Source organism: Sminthopsis crassicaudata, chromosome 5, assembly GCF_048593235.1.
Source record: "Sminthopsis crassicaudata isolate SCR6 chromosome 5, ASM4859323v1, whole genome shotgun sequence".
Lineage (NCBI taxonomy): Eukaryota > Metazoa > Chordata > Mammalia > Dasyuromorphia > Dasyuridae > Sminthopsis > Sminthopsis crassicaudata.
In genome coordinates this window covers 192,060,992-192,076,283 of record NC_133621.1, presented here as the reverse complement: position 1 = coordinate 192,076,283, position 15,292 = coordinate 192,060,992, and the positions used below count along the sequence as shown (strand labels likewise).

General features: G+C 35.5%; 1 protein-coding gene across 1 annotated transcript in view; it reads right to left on the bottom strand.

Annotated features, from left to right (window-relative positions):
• Positions 1–814: 814 nt before the first annotated feature.
• Positions 815–15,292, bottom strand: part of LOC141543640 (uncharacterized) — a 44,069-nt gene continuing 29,591 nt past the window's right edge. The window contains exon 18 of the mRNA XM_074269176.1: positions 815–1,204. The gene's annotated coding sequence lies outside the window, so the exon portion shown is untranslated. The remainder of the gene's footprint in view (positions 1,205–15,292) is intronic.

The following is a 15,292-nucleotide window of genomic DNA, read 5'->3' as shown; positions in this document are numbered from 1 at the left end:
TGAAAGTTTTTGATCAAAGAATTGCAGGATGAAAATATACATTGCAGATTGTCTTTTTAGCAAAAGTCATTCGCAGGGCTTTTCCTACACTTATCCTTGAATTTCACAGATTTTTTTATGCCCAAATATTCTTCTACTCCATTCTCTATCTCTATTTTACAGGCTCCCTTTTTTTTTTTTTAAATTCTGAGATGGTGGTTACCCATAATCACAGTTGTAACATAACCATAACAGGAACAGCTGGGCAGGAAGCATTGAGAACATTTTCCTCACTCTACATTACTCCAAATATACAATCAGTTATCACGTTTTGTTTCTGCCTCCACAATACCTCTTTCATGATTCTGTTCTGTCTGCCTACACAGTCACTAACTTAGTCCACCTCTTACTTGAACTACTATAATAGCTGTCTAAATTCTCTCCCTGCCTCAAATCTTTCTCTTCTCCACACAGATGCTGTGGTAATTTCCTAAAGTGTAAGTCTGACTATGTTACTTCCCTACTTATTAATTAAGCTGCAGAAATTGCCTATTGACTTAATGAACAAATATTATTTATCCCTTTTAGTTTTGATTTTTCTGTAAGTTTTATATTTTTAGTACAATAGTACATTAGATGATTTACAAATTAAGTAAATATACACATTGGAAACTAGGTGATTAAGTGAATAGAAGTTCTTATAGTCAGGAAACCTGAGTTCAAATCTAGCCTTAAAAACTTATTAGCAGTGTGACATTGAATTCAAAATCTTCACAAGAGAACAAAATTTATTGCAAAGCAGGTGAAATGAGAGGCATAGAGGATTGAGGGCTGGTGTGGACTGAGAGGATTGTCTTGTGAGACCACGTTAGGGAACTGGAGCTAGAATTCAGCAGCCTCTGAAATGGAGGAAGAAATGGACTGAACCAGAGCTTGAAAAATGAATTCATTCTTCAAGACAGTGAGCTAAGCAAAACTTCTCAACTGATATTGATAGGTTTTCAAGTATTTCTGGTTCTGAATCCATGATACTATCATCTTATGAGCATCAAATTTGAAATGATAACCAACTAGAGATCTCCATTTAGACAAAAATCTTCACTGGTTTGTGCAATGCTGTGAAAATGGGTCTGCTCTGAAGTTCAGGATCTGCTGGGATTGTTATTGAGGTGCCGGGGAAGAGGCTCCGATTCTCAGCATGGTAAGGCTGATTTGGCTTCACTTTCTAGAATGAAAAAGAAATCAGAGGTAAGAAGTTGGGTATCTGAGAGTTGAAGGAGGTATTTCCTTTTATCTCCCTTTGAGTAGCATTCTTTACTTCAAATTCAAAATTGCTTTTGAATTGATCATGATGAACTTATGTAGAGTTGAGTAAGACATTCCTTATTTTTGTGCAGGTAGAAATGAGCCTGAGGGTCTGAAAAGAGTGACAATGTCATGAAGGAAAGTGAGAATAGAAAGCAAGAGGTCCATTCATTCAGCAAACTTAGAGCATTATTCCATTTCTGCAGCCTGTTAGATGCAACTCCCAACATCACTCTGCCCATACTGATCATAGAGTTGCATCAAATCCAAAGAATCAGGCCTGATAAGTATTGGAGCATCATAAGGAATATATAGGTTGCCTACTGCCTAGCATTAAGTCAGCCTCAATCACTATCTTATGATTTCAGGGATGTGCCAAAGCTCCCCTCATATAAAGAGACCTCCTTTGTCCCCCAAGGAATAGCTCCCAAATTGGCTTACACACTACTTCCAGTCCTTTCTTCAGACTTTTCATACTTTAGATAAAATACATATCCCCCAAGTAGCAGCTTGCCTGCAGCTTTGCTTTCTCTGTAATTTGTACTTAAGTGTGAAATCATTTATTAACAAATTCTTTCCTCAGACAGTAGATTTTTTTTCTCACAAAGACCTTGAGGGCACAAGTTTTGGTGCCTGAGGAATTATTATTTACTGCCAAAAAAAAATTGCAATAAACTGGGAAACCACCAAAGATAGTTTTTCTGATTTCCCCATATTACTCAGAGCTATCACTGGCTGGCCAACCCATTATTGTTATCCAAGCATCATTTCTTTTAGGCTTCCATGTAACTCAGCCATGCAACCAATGTGATGGTCAACAAGAAGCTTCCTCAGGACTCTTGTCTAACTCAAAGTTGAAAAAGAAAGGTATCCATGAAATTTCCTTGTATAGCATTATCAATCCTGTGCCTGCAGGTACAACATTGCATTCACTTGGAAGAAGATAGCAATGGGTAGAGTGCAAAACTAGACTCAGTGAGAGGTGAAGGATTTGTCATCTCCTGATTCTGAGGTAGGAAATGGAGAAATTTTAAAAATCCAGACCATAACTCACAGGAAGACATAAGGGCACACTTTCAATGTCCATTCCTTTTAAAGCGGTAAAACAAAATAACATTAATTAAATTTTCAAGCACTTGTAAGCACTTGCTCTGTACCAGGACCTAAGATAGGCACAGGGTTTCCAATACAAATCATAAGGATATGAAATGAACATTTAAAATATTCTCTGTGAATATTCAGTCAGAATTGGGGCTTTCTTCTTTCTCAATTCTATTCTGTTGGTCTGCAGATAACTATTAGACAGGGAAGTAGCTATACTTTAGAGGATTCCTACTTAATGATGTGCAAATCATCTAGAGTAGAAACAGAAGGGGGAATCTGAAGAGATCTGTACATCTTACCTAGTGAAGTTGTTGAGCTTTTAGAATTGAGAGCAAATACTGCAGTCTAGGAAGAAGAAAATACAAAGATAAGACTTAAGGAAATACAATTTCTACTAAAAGGAAAAATGAGAGTTCCTCAGTTTTCAGGATCACAAACAGGATCAAAATTGAATCCTGGAGAGAAGAGGATAATGGGGAAACTGACATTTACAGGCTTGACAGAATGACTAACTCTTGCAAGTCATGACATGAAGATTCAGAGTGGAAGTATAATTAATTAGAGGTTTTTGAGAACTTCTTCAGCAGCATGAGACAGAACTCAGTGGAATTAGACATGATCACGCCTTATACAATCTGAAAAAGGAGTGTTGATGTTGCCTGGCACCTATGGAAAACTGGAAAATACATCTGTCAGGAATCGATTCCAATGGAACACTGTCTAGATTTTCATGAGCTCCTGTTTTTATTTGAAAAACTATGCATTCTCATTTTTTTTTTATTTTGAGTCTAAACTTACATGTAAATAGAGGATTATTATAGAATTGCATTTACATTTGATTCCATTAAAATGATTGGAAAAATAACTCTAAATGCAGAACTGATAAACCATTAAAACAATGGTCATTTAAGTCTTTTATATATGAAACAAAGAGATTATAAAAAAACAAGATATATTTTGGACACAATACAGAGGATCTTTAGTAAAAACTTGCCTGAACTGACAGAAAGTAAAACTAGAACTGAAAACAATTTCTACAATGACAAAAATAATGACAAAGAATAGCAAATGAAAGATTTCAGAAGCTAAACACCTCATGACTTCCTGAATCCTATGACTTCAAACTTGCCAGAAAGTCAACAAAGTTGCTGCTTTTATGTAAATAAATACTTAACTCTAAGAGGCAAATATTACCCATAAGCTGTGTTGCTTTGCTTAATTTTGATTCTTTCTTATTAGGAAATATGCTACTGGGAACCGGTTTTGGAGAGTCATTATAGAAAGAAATGAGACATACAAAAGCATCAATCAAACATTTCAAAGCAAATATCTTTTTAGAAATAATAGAATCTTTAATACTAAACAACTTAGTGAAGCCTTTCTAGAAGATTCTCTGTGTAAAATATAATTTAATATCCCTTCCTTAGAAAGGGAAAAAAATAAAACCAGTAGAAAGAAAACAATGGGCCTTCAAATATGAAAGGCTATAATTTGTCAAGTGTTGTGATAGATCTGGGAAATTCTGATTAGGGAGAATTCTTAGCTACAATTTCCAATCTATCCTAATAGGTGATAAAGTTAGGCTTTGTGGCCTTTGGACATTAGAAAAACCTCACTGTTTCCCTGTGTTTTCAGTATTTAAGAGTTAATCATTTTCAGGCTTGCAAAACTAAGAAGAATCATATCCAGGAATAGTCCAGATAAAAAATATTCCTGAAGTTTGATTCCATACTTGAGAACAGTGAGATTCCCCATGCAGGTTCTCTCAGCCATAAGTACAACTAAAAAGTGGGATGTAGATTCCAAGCACTGAAGACTGGACTTTCAGCTTTTCCTGTCCATATACAAAGTACATCAGACTCAAGAAAAATTCTTGAGTCACAAAAGGGATCATTTAACTTACAATTATTTCTGCTCGTCTGAGCTGCTTCTGGGACATTTTGCACTGAGGAAAAAGAAGGTCAGAGAGTTTATACCAACTCATTCCTATCATTATTTTTTCTAGCTTCATGGATACAGTGGTGAAGCTGTTGGAGAGAAACAAGGAAGAGGATTCTGGAGGCTGAAAGCACATCCAAAATGATCTGTGGGAGTTTCCTGAGGCTAAAAGCTATCTAAGGAGTGGTCAGAATCAGATAGATTGGGTGTGAGTTTCCTGAGGCAGATTCCAAAGCCAGAAGACCCAGGACCACTGACCCAGTAGAACAGAAGCCCCCCATTCCTATTGTTCCTTCCAATGTGAAGACATCCAAAAGTCAATGCTAGACCAGATTAATTAACTCTGAGGCAGGATGGAAAGGGAGTGAGTGGAGCTGGCAAAGCTGGTAACCTTTTCTCTAATTCCTTCTACAATCCTGACAATCAAGTAAAGGATTGTTATTTTAATCTTTATATGTTCTCATCATTAGGGATTTTAAGGAAGAGGCACTGACAACTGAAACTGACATCAGGTGACTTTCATAATCACAAACTACAATGCAACCAAAATCAATGATAAGTCATCCAAAGCAATGAATTGGGCTCCAGCAGAGAAAGGATTCCAATATCCAACAATGTTAGCTTTGTTCCTTTAAGCTTTGAGACCTTTAAAAGAGGTCTCTCTGGATCTCCAAAGCACAAAAGAAACAAACGCCAACATGTTCATTTTTGTTTTCACCGCCTTGCTGGCCTTATCAAACTTTTATGAGCAAGAAGCTCAGGCACAACCTAATGGTAAGTCTAAAAATGATAAAATATTGGGGGGAAGTTTGCTTTGGGGGTAACCTGACTACAATGTAATAGACTGACCATAACCTGACAGAGGTGCTTTTATTTTAACAACAGAGCTGACAAAGAACAAAAGTTAAGTGTGGAAGAGCTCTTACTAAGCCTAAAGTTTTACAGACACATAGAATGTTTAGTAAAAACTGGAAGAACCTTGTACATACTAAAATGTAACTTGCTCATGTTTTATCTTTCTTATTCATGGTTTCCAAACCAACCTGGGTAGTTTCCTTGGCATCATCTTTAGCAGAAACCTTTTTCTGCTTCCCTTCCCTGCTTGCTTCAGGAAGTGATTTCATCTTTACTTCTGGTTTTTTTCTGCCAATCCCACCTAGTAATCCAGGCCCTTCTCAGAACTATTACTTAATTTTTGGTGATTCTTAAAATTAAGTGATGAGAAGGGTCTGGAAGTTGACATTCTTTGCCTCCATATTCTTGTCTCTCCCTAACATATCCATTCTTTTTTTTTTTTTTTTTTGATTATGTAAAATTTTAATAAATCTATGTGTTCTTACTGGTCACAAGCATGTAGAAAATATATTGTTTGGTTGGGGGTCACATTTTTGGTCTTCCAAGTTTTCATTTGTCTCATCATTAAGTATGCCAAATAATCCTCACGTTGACTGACATCTTCCATAATGATAGCAACGGTGTCATTTAATATGAAAAATTACTTTTAGTCCATACACAAACCTAATTCTTTTGCACAGTTTTCTATTTCTACATGAAATAACATCTCATATATTTTCTAGTATTGTAATTTTTTCTTCATTTCTTGTATCTCACCTTACAAACTGTAAGTTCCTTAGTAAGGAAGGAACTTACATTGTGTAAGCTTCTTTTTTTTTTTTTTTTTTTTTTTAGAATTTTTTCCCACAGTATATATGCATGAGTAATTTTTTTTATAATATTATCCCTTGTATTCATTTTTCCAAATTATCCCCCCCTCCTTCTATTCCCTCCCCCCATGACAGGCAATCCCATACATTTTACATGTGTTACAATATAACCTAGATACAATATATGTGTGTAAATACCATTTTCTTGTTGCACATTAAGTATTAGATTCCGAAGGTATAAGTAACCTGGGTAGATAGACAGTAGTGCTAACAATTTACATTCACTTCCCAGTGTTCCTTCTCTGGGTGTAGCTAGTTCTGTCCATCATTGATCAACTGGAAATGAGTTGGATCTTCTTTATAACATATCCATTCTTACAATCTGGCATCACCCAACTGAAATGACTCTCTAAAGTTATCAGTGAGCTCTTAATTGACCAGTCCAACAACTTCTTAATTTTTATTAATTATTAATTTATGTCTATAGCATATGGCACTGTTGACCACCCAGTTCTTTTAACCACCCTCTGATCTCTGGGTTTTCATGACATCTCTTCAGGTTCTCCTCCCACCTACTCCAGATATCCCTCAGTCTCCTTTGTTGTATTATCATCAATATCTCAGCCCTTACTATGGAAGATGTAAAGTGATATCTTATAGAGACAGATGAGAAAATCAAAAAAGCTAGTTTTTCCTACTTGACCTTACTTAGGAATATCAGCCAGTTACATTTTCTTCAAATTGTGGTCAGAGAATATACACCTAGTGGCTGAGAACAAAGGTAAATTTTCCTCTTTGCAACTTCTATTGTTCTTAGTTCTATCACCTATCACCAAACAGATTAAGTCTAACCTTATTTTCACAAGGTAGACCTTCAAATACATGAAGATATAATTTCACCGTTTTTCTCTTTTCCACACTATACAAACTTTTTTTTTTAACTAGGTAGGCCTTAATAAAAGCATAGTAAAGATTTTTCACCATTTTGTTTGACTTTTTTTGTATTTTCAGGACCTAATATAGTGCTTGGCATATAGAAATCAGTTAATAAACTCTGATTGCTATGACTTGGCTGCCCTTTCCTAGATTCTGTCCCTTAAACTGTAAGACCTAAACCTCAATACAGTGTTGCAGATGTGATGTGACTGAGGCAGGGTAGAGCTGAAACATCACCTCCTTATTACAAGAAATCATGCATCTCAATGCTGTCCAATATTGCATTGGTGTTTTGTTTTGGTTTGGTTTTGAATGCCCGATTACACTACAAACTAATGTGGTGCTTGCAGTTCATGGAAACTCCAGAATCTGTTTTCATACAAATTATCTAGACATGCTTCTCTCATCTTGTACATTTGAAGTTACTTTTTTAGCTCAGACTCAACATATTCTTAAATTTCATCATGTTAAATTCAGCCCAAATATTCTAGCCTATTGATGTATTTTGGATATTGTCTCCATATTCCAATGTCTTATCTATTGTTCCTGGACTAATATAATATCCAGATTTGATAAGAAAATTTTGCTTGTTTGCCTGTGACATTGTGCTACAGAATTGAGCCCCAAACATTCAGAACCTCTTAATGAGACAGTCACTCAAAAGGATTCTGTTGAATTATCCAAACATGAAAAGGTAGGTGAGTGAAGAATGGCTGGTTTCCAGACTACGCTATGCAGTTAGATGGGCAACTCAAAGAGCAATCTTGGATCAGAACTGCAAGTGGACAATAAATTTAGTCCAGAATTAAATAGGAAGAAAAGAGCAGCCTGGATTGTGTTTCAGATATTGTGTAGTAACTTTAATGATCCCAATTTTTTTGCCTAACCAAAAGCCCATTTTCAAAAACACCAATATCCTTCTGGTGATGTTCTATGATCATGTTGTGGAATATCATGATCTCCAGGAATTTGAAGTACAAACATACAAATCCATTTTTAAAAAATATGTTCTTATATAATAAGAATAGAATCCTTCATAGTAACAAGAAAGACATGAGGCATAAAAGTATTTCTGAAAGGAGAATAGCATTTGCTTTACATTTTATATGTCCTCAATCAAACTTTCCATGCAATCACCCGAAGTGAAAGAAGACACAGGCAAGAACCAAAATATATCCTCTGGCATATTATAATTCTGCATTCTTAGGAAAGAAAAGACAGAGGAGTAGAACCCAAAACTCTGTTCTGCTATTAGGCAGAAGTTAGGGGAATGAACTAAAGAGCCTTCAGAAGACTTGAGCATTAAGCTCTGAACATTATTTAAGCTCTAGGAAGGTATTTCTTCCTACCTCCCTTTTTTTCTAGTCTTCCATTGAAAGTTAGAGGCAACATATTTTTTCTTCTGTAGTCATTGACAGCTCTGAAGAATGGGGTGGTACTGCTTTTTTCTAAAAAGTTTTAAAGCCTTTACTTTTTCTTAATTTATTTATTTTTTGTTTTGTCCTTTAAATAAATGGAAAAGTCACTTGTATCCAGTCAACCCTTGGAATTAAAGTGATCCTTAGCCTTTAAATAAATAAAAAAAAACACTTAATTCTGTCAACATCTCTCATTAGGGTCTACTTTTCTGACTAAGCCAAGAAGAGAAAAGATGAGGTATTTTAATCATTTAATGCATTTAAAATGTTATTCAGAGAAGAAGTCTATTAAATTGAGAAAAGGTTCTAAGAAAAAACTTATTATTCCTTTAAACTGTTATCTCTGGGGGAGAAGTCTGAAAATTTTGTCTTATTCTCCTTTACTCTGCAGACGAACGTCCTGGTATGTGTTTTCCCCCAGAATCCTCAGGTGTCAAATATTTTTCAACTAAGGAAAAATCTCAAAATTCAAAGAATTCCTTACCCTGCAAATCAGAATGTCAATCAGATAGTTCCTGCTACTCGCCAATGAAATGTTGCCCCGTCGGTAAATGCAAGAAATGTTTGCATCCCATAATGTATAGTTAACTCAGTCTTTTGGAAAGTAGTAAGCACAAGTAAGTATCAACAATGGAGCCACTTCAATTCTTACTACATTTTTACATGAATTCTCTGCTTCTCATGTCTTCTGTTATTAGTCCCAATCTCAGATTTCCTTTCTAGTTAATTTCTTTTTTTTTTAAGCATTTACAAAGGAATATTTGCTTTAAATAGGGAGAACAAATATGCAAACCCCTAGGGAGTCCCCTCCTGGACCACCTCAGTCTCTGGGGAATGAAAGAAGATTGGGACAATTAGAGAAATAGTAAAAAAAAAAATTCTAGCTACAAATGGATTTGTAAGACATGGGTGTCCTTACTTTGAAATGTTGCAGAGCATTTTGCTTTCAGAAAAAGGCAAATCTAGGTCTTTTAAAACATAAAAAGAAAAACTATGTTCATTTCTATGAGGCAATATCTCTAATGTCAAAACTAAATTTTTCATATTAAATTCAATGTCAATACTTCTATAGCATTCAATAATACAGAAAGCATCAGTATTCAAACAGCAAAGCAATCAACAAATAAAATGCCCACACAATTACAAAAATGGATCTGATTTTATAGGATACATACAACAGGAAAAAATCAACTATGTAATTCCAGCCCCACCTTTTTTTGCCATTTTTCTGGAATCTTGACATTTAGGGTCCCTGCCAATGTAAGGGGCCCAGTTTTATTCTAGACAAGACCCTAACACGTAATGACTCCCACCACTGCTGGTAGACAAGGTATATTATATTTCACTTCTCCCCCTCCCTCCTCCACAACGCAATTTCCTTCCCCCAAAGTTCTATAGTGTCACTAAGGGGGTTAGAATACTTCTAGTTCCTCTACTATTGGCTCTTTCTTATACTATTGGCTCTTTCCCAGTTTCAGGAAGTCCCCTATGTTCAATTTGGACATTTAATAGTTGGATTAGCTTTTATTTTAAACAATTTACTTCAAAGATATAGTGAGAACAAATATACAAACATCCTTCCTTCAAACACATTGTCCCCTCTTACACCACCTGAGTCCCTGAGGAATAAAGGAATATTAGGATCACAGCTTACTTAGTTCAGATCCTATGCAGCAAAGTCCCATTGAATTTCACAACCTTGAGTGCTGGGCATTCTGGTTTCTCATCACTTCCTTCCAACATCTGGCTGCAACATCTGGCCAGGAATTCTATCTCCAAAGTTTCCATAGCTTGATTCTGATTCTGGTAATTGTACCACCTGTGCTTGGAGTGGAAAAGGAGAAATGAAAGAGTATAGAATAAATTCTCAAATCCATTCTTGGAGCCACAGGGTAAAAGTGAGAAGGTGGAAGGTAGTCTTTCCCTTCCCCCAGTTAAATTCATGATATCTATGCTATGGTAAATAGGACCTGCTTTCCTCATTGTCAAAGACAAAAAACTCTAGCTTACCTTCTCATATATACAGCCTTTTTGTATTTGTTATGGGTCCCTTTAACAGTCTGAAGCTTTTATACTACTAAAATAGTGTTTTGAAATTAAAATACATAATTACAAAGGAAACAATTATATCAAAATACAGTTATTAAAATATTTTTAAAACAACTTCATACACTAAGATACCAGCTTCTAGAGTACATTGTTTCTCCTATTTCACCTTATTTTCATATTCACTCTCACTTCTTCCTCAAACAGACAGGATTTCTTCCCTTTTTAGAAGCAGTACTAACTAGCCAGACTTAGCAGCCTCAGACTGTTAGTATTTTTTTGGTTCTGACTTTTGACTTTTGTTTCAGATGCTGGATGAAGATATGGGATCAAAAAGGGGAAACCACAGAACTTCTTTCCAGACATTGCCATTATTCAAATTTATGTTCTCATCAATTTTAATCAATGAAAAATTTCACACTATTAAACAAACCAGCATCTATTAGCAAGTCTTCAGTTTCTTTTTTTGATGCTAATATTTCCGAATCCTCTACTGTTGGTCTTCTGAATAAACTTCTGGTAACCGATAATTGACTTTGTAAGTGATCTGGGCAATAGTGAATTAGTGAGAGAACCCTCAGGTTATCCAGAAGATTGCCCAGACCTTCCAGAATTGGCCTATTTTATGAGATCTACTAGATAAACATTCAGATTATGATCTGAGTGATTTGAAAGACTGCACTATCTGTCTTTAGATAATAATTGAGAGTTTATCTTGGTCTCCCTGGCTCCTGGGTTTTGGTTTGTCTTTTGATATGATTTAATTTAGTTTAATGTTTTATTGCATATTCTTACCTCCTAATTCTTGTCAGTGAGAAAATAGTATACTTCAACAAACATTAATTATATACCCACTATGTACAAGTGCTGAGCCAGGTGCTAGATGCATAAACACAAGAACAAATTTAATAGGTATGGAGAACATTACCCAGGTTGTCCTTGACTTTTTTTTTTCAGTCTCCTTTCTATATGTTTATCATACAATACACACTACCTAATACTATGGAGTATCAGCCACTGCTTCCATAATCTTCTGCAGATCTTATAAACTCTTTGGGATCCAGATTTTCATGTTAATATAGGATAGTGATCCCTGAAATGAGAGTTTTTTTTTAATAAAGCTTTTTATTTTCAAAATATATGCATCGATAAATTGACCACATTGACCCTTGCATAGCCTTGTGTTTTAGATTTTCTCTTCCTTCTCCCCACTCCCTCCCTTATATAGGTCAAAGCAATCCAATATATGTTAAACACATTAAAATATATGTTAAATCCAATATGTATAAAAATATTTAGACAATTCTTTTGCTGCATAAGAGAAATCAGATCAAAAAAAAAAAGTAAATAAGTAAAAGAAAATGCAAGCGAACAACAACAAAGAGAGTGACACTACAATGTTGTGGTCCACACTCAGCTCCCACAGGCCATTCTCTGGGTGTAGATGGCTCTCTTCATCATTGAACAATTGGATTTGGTTTGAATCATCTCATTGTCCATCAGAGAGAGCCATGTCCATCAGAATTGATCCTCATATAGTCCTGTTGTTGCCATGTATAATGTTCTCCTGGTTCTGTTCATTTCACTTAGCATCATTTTATGTAGTCTCTCCAGGCCTTTCTGAAATCATCCTGCTGGTCATTTCTTATAGAACTATTCCATAACATTTATATATAATAATTTATTCAGCCATTCTCCAATTGATGGGCATCTATTCAGTTTCCAGTTTCTTGTCACTACAAAGAGGGTTGCCACAAACATTTTTGCACAAACAGATCCCTTTCCCTTCTTTAAGATCTCTTTGAGATATAAGCCCAGTAGTAACCCTGCTAGATCAAAGGGTATGCACAGTTTGATAACTTTTTGAGCATAGTTCCAAATTGCTCTCCAGAATGGTTGGATTCATTCACAGTTCCACCAATAATGCATCAGTGTCCCAGTTTTCCCACATCCCCTCCAACATTTGTCATTACCTTTTCCTGTCATCTTAATCAATTTGAGAGGTGTGTAGTGATATCTCAGAGTTGTCTTAATTTGCATTTCTCTGATCAAGAGTGATTTAGAGCACCTTCTAATATGATTAGAAATAGTTTTAATTTCTTCAGCTGAAAATTGTCTGTTCATATCTTTCGACCATTCATTAATTTGAGAATGGCTTGAATTCTTATAAATTTGAGTCAATCCTCTATATATTTTAGAAATGAGACTTTTATCAGAATCCTTAAATGTAAAAATGATTTCCCAATTTATTGCTTCCTTTCTGATCTTGTCTGCATTAGTTTTGTTTGTACAAAATCTTTTAAACTTAATGTAATCACTTATCTATCTGGTGTACTATTATGAGTTCCATTTCTTCTTTGGACACAAATTCCTTCCTTCTCCACAGATCTGAGAGATAAAATATTCTATGTTCCTCTAATTTGCTTATAATATCACCCTTATATCTAAATCATAAACCCACTTAGATCTTATCTTGGTATGTGGTGTTAGATGTGGGTTGAGCCCTAATTTTTTCCAATTTTCCCAGAAATTTTTGTCAAATAGTGAGTTCTTATCCCAAAAGCTGGGCTCTTTCAGTTTGTAAAACACTAGATTGCTGGAATTATTGCCTATTTTGTTCTGTGAGCCTAACCTATTCCACTGACCAACTACTCTATTTCTTAGCCAGTACCAAATGGTTTTAATTATCACTACTTTATAATATAGTTTGACTGCTCTGGGATTAGCATCTGCACTGAAATTACCTTCTGCATTGGGATCAGTCTTGTGCACTGAGATAATACTGAGTCCCTCTGGGTGCTGGGTGGCTAGATCCTGAGAGACTCTGGCATTTTGGGGTTATAGTCTTTACCCTTTGTGTTCATAGCTTCTCTTCTGATCTATTGGCTTGTTACTAGAGCAGAGTAGCTGAAACTGGTAGAGTTCTCCTCACAGATTTTCAGCCTGTGAAGACCACACCCCACCTCTGCTGGTCTGCTCAATGTGAGTTGTTTTCCATACTCTCACTGTCTACCTATCTGAGTCTGCCCCTGGCCTAGCCCCATTCCATCCCCCCACACAAGCAAAAACAGACCTTTTCTGGCGAATTTTGAGATTATCTTCTGTTGGTACTGTGTTGTACTCCCAATATTCATGGGTTTTGACAATCAAGCACTAATTCCAAAGCTAAGTTTCATAAAATATAGTTTGAGGGTAAAGGAGAGCTCAGAAAGACACGTGTGTCCTCTCTGCCATCTTGGCTCCACTCCTCCCAAGTATTTTTCTACTCCATTCCCTACCTCCAATTTTTTTTTAAAATTCTGAGGCAGTGGTTAATCCTAATGACAGTTGTAACATAACTGTACCCAGACAGCCATAACAGCAGCATCTGGGTAGGAAACATTGAGAACATTTTCCTCACTCTACATTACCCCAAATATATAATCAGTTATCACGTTTTGTTTCTGCCTCCACAATACCTCTTTCATGGTTCTGTTCTGTCTGCCTACATAGACTCTAAATTAATTCACCTCTCACTTGAACTATTATAATAGCTTTCTAAATTTTCTCCCTGCTTCTTTCCCTTCTCCACACAGATGCTGCGGTAATTTCCTAAAGTGTAAATCTGACTGTGTCACTTCCCTACTTATTAATTAAGCTGCAGAAATTGCCTATTGACTTAATGAACAAATATTATTCATCCCTTTTAGTTTTGATTTTTCTATAAGTTTTATATTTTTAGTACAACAGTACATTAGATAATTTACAAATAAGTAAATATACACATTGGAAACTAAATAATTAAGTGAATAGAAGCTCTTACAGTCAGGAAATCTGAATTCAAATCTAGCCTTAAGAACTTATTAGCAGTGTGACTCTCTGCAAGTCACTTAACCCTGTTTGTTTCAATTTCCTCATCTGTTAAAGGGGCTGGAGAGGAAAATGGCTGATCATGTCAGTTTCTTGACCAAAAAAATCCCAAATAGGATCACAGAGAGTCAGATATGGCTGAAAATGAAATCAACAACTATATATATATTTGGCCTTCAGATGTAACCTTTTTTAAACTATTAGAAATCTATGATCAAAAAAGTATGAAGACTACTAGTCTACATCAATGATTCTCCAAAAGTGTCCTGAAGAATTCTTTTTTTTTTTAATTCTGTTTTTTATTAATTTTTATAATTATACCATTTTCTTTGACAGTACATATGCATAGGTAATTTTTTTTTTTACAACACTATCCCTTGTACTCCCTTCTGTTCTGAGTTTTTCCCCTCCTTCCCTCCACCCCCTCCCCTAGATGGCAGGCATTCCCATACATATTAAATATCTTATAGTATATCCTAGGTACAATATATATGTGCAAAACCGAATTTTGTAGTTGTTGTTGTTGCAAAGGAAGGATTGTATTCACAAGGTAAAAATAATCTGGGGAGAAAAACAAAAAATGCTAACAGTTTACACTCATTTCCCAGTGTTTCTTCTCTGAGTGTAGCTGATTCTGTCCATCATTGATCAATTGGAATTGGATTAGCTCTTCTCTATGTTGAAGAAATCCACTTCCATCAGAATACATCCTCATATAGTATCATTGTTGAAGTGTATAATGATCCCCTAGTTCTGCTCATTTCACTCAGCATCAGTTGATGTAAGTCTCTCCAAGCCTCTCTGTATTCCTCCTGTTGGTCATTTCTTACAGAACAATAATATTCCATAACCTTCATATACCATAATTTACCCAACCATTCTCCAATGGATGGACATCCATTCATCTTCCAGTTTCTAGCCACTACAAAAAGGGCTGCCACAAACATTTTGGCACATACAGGTCCCTTTCACTTCTTTAGTATTTCCTTGGGAAGAATTCTTTAAGTCTACCATGAAACTGTCTTTTAGACATAGAAAAAGATTATTATTATT